Consider the following 2388-nt stretch of genomic DNA (forward strand, 5'->3'; position numbering starts at 1 on the left):
CGCACTTGCCGCCGCTGCCGCTGCCGCTGCCGCTCCTGCTCCTGGGGCCCCGGCCCAACTCCCTTAACCCCACACCTGCTGGGCCCAAGCGCAGCCTTTCCTCGTTGGGAGAGGCTGTGGAGGGCGGGGAGAAAGGGGAGGAGCCTGCAGAGCGGCCAGGGATTTCCTTACTTGTAGGCACTTGCTGCCTTTGGCCTGCAGGCACCGCGGAGTGGGGAGGAACCGATAGGAGCTCTCCGGGTACCTACCACCCCGTGAACGCCCGATCGATGTTATGGTGCTGCCGAAGCTGTTATTGTCCTATCTTTGCTAGCTTTCACAGTCACTGTACGAGGAAGGTATTGTTATTCTCCCCTGTCCCTCCCTGTTTTGAAAAGTGGATTATGATGACAATTTTAAAAAATGCCCAAAGTAAAGGGAATGGTATAATGGACTCCCAGGTACCTCTCGTGCAGTTTCAACAATTATCAACTCACATCCACACCCCCTGTTGTGCTGTGTGGGATTATTTGAACCAAATCCTAGACATCATATTATTTCCCTCCTTAGATGTGGAAATGGAGACTCAGAAGGTCCAGAAAGGGTATCAGTGGGAGAGCAGAAGCATTCACACACTCAGGTGTGTCCTTGTCTGTCCCCCATACAGAAAAACATCATACATGTACACAAAACCACCTACACTGGTGCACCCGAGGATGAACTGCTGGTCCCAAGCACGGGTTCCTCTCCCACCTCTCACATGTCCCATTTCTCCCACCCCTCGCTCCAGGTGGAGCCACTTCAGTGGTCGGGCGATGGGTCTGCCAAGTCTCCTCCCGCGATGGGGAATCCACACACACTCATCAAGGGCCAACCATATGGTTGGTGTGAAAGAATAAACCTCCAACTGCCATTGTCTCTTTTTTGGCACCCCAACCAACATTCTAAGAGGAATTATTTTAGCAAAAGCCACCTCTGCCTTCATTCCTAAGTGCAGAAAGAAATGAATTCGAATTAATTTTGATCAAACGAAACTGTTCCCGAGTATATTAAAAATCCCTCATATTTGTTCACCTCACATAAATTATCTGGTAGATTCTCAAACAGACCTGGGCAGAGATGGGATGGGTTTTAAGTTCCAATGTTTCTGCTAAGGAAACAGGCTCAGAGGCATTCAGTTATTTGCCCAAGGCCTCAGCTAGTAGGAGACTAGCGCTGGGCTGTCTGACATCCCTTCTTCCTCAGCTTTAGCTCCTGGAAATTTTTAACCAATATTTAGGATTAGGAATAATTAAATGATGCAAAGCCCCTTGGGCCCCCATGCTTATATATTTATCATTTATCTCTTTGTTAAAATGCATCTGCACTCCTGCCTCTCTCCCTTCGTGGTAACAATGGCTACCATAGCCAGGTTCTGAGGCCTCCCAAATATGAAGTCCAAGAGGCAGCCCCCCCGCCGAGAAAAAAACAAACTCTCTCCCTCTGGCAATATTCAGAACATATTCCTGTTGCTCCACCCCCCAGATTCTTCTTCTTTCAGCTCTGACTAGTTACAGACTATTCAAAATCCATCTTTAGACCCTCCCCTTCCCATGGCTTTAGACCCTCCGTATCATCTTGGACTTCTCTGAGTCTATAGTCTCAGGGAGGGTATTGGTCTCTACAGAAATGTTTGTTGAACCAATCAATAAAACCTCATTCACACTAAGGTGTAAAAGAAAAAAAAAAACCTGTTGTTTTAATGTATTACCTCTCTTGGGGGGCATTTATAACAGCCCTTTAATGTATGGGGCCCTTTACTCTTGTATCCATTACTGCCCCCAATATTATTGAGGTAGGTATGAGATGAGGCAACTGTGAGAGGTTGCGCTATTTGCCCAAAGCCACACAGCACATCTTGAGAGACTGCCATATAAAGTAACATTCACAGCTTCCAGGGATTAGGGCGTGGGTATCTTTTGGAGGTCCATTTTTCAGCCGGTTAAGGGTAGAACTGAGGTTTTCTTGCAGCTAGCCTGCACCAAAGGTAATTCCAAAGGAGGAATTTCTCATGGAGCTGATGAGAAAAGTGATGGGGGAAGGGGGCGAGGTCTCAGCCCTGAGCGACCATCCGGCCTTGGCCAAGGTGGCTGCAGTCAGACCTATCCAGAGCGCCCGGGTCCGAGAGGGCTCCGCCCGCGGAGTCAAAGGTTGCAGGGAGGATGACTTGGGCTGCGGGGGCGGACTGGCCCAGACTGAGCCCAGAAAGTGAAAGAAGGCCCAGGCGCCTGGGAGGCTGGAGGGATAGAGGACCAGCACCCAGCGAGCCAGCACGGTGCCCTCCCGCACCTGGGGGGGGCGGCGGGAAGCTGGCGTCCAGCCAGTGGCGCACGCCCCCTGCTGGGCAGAGACAAGGAAGGTCCCGCTCCG

The sequence above is a fragment of the Myotis brandtii genome, unplaced genomic scaffold (assembly GCF_000412655.1).
Source record: "Myotis brandtii unplaced genomic scaffold, ASM41265v1 scaffold583, whole genome shotgun sequence".
Taxonomy (NCBI): domain Eukaryota; kingdom Metazoa; phylum Chordata; class Mammalia; order Chiroptera; family Vespertilionidae; genus Myotis; species Myotis brandtii.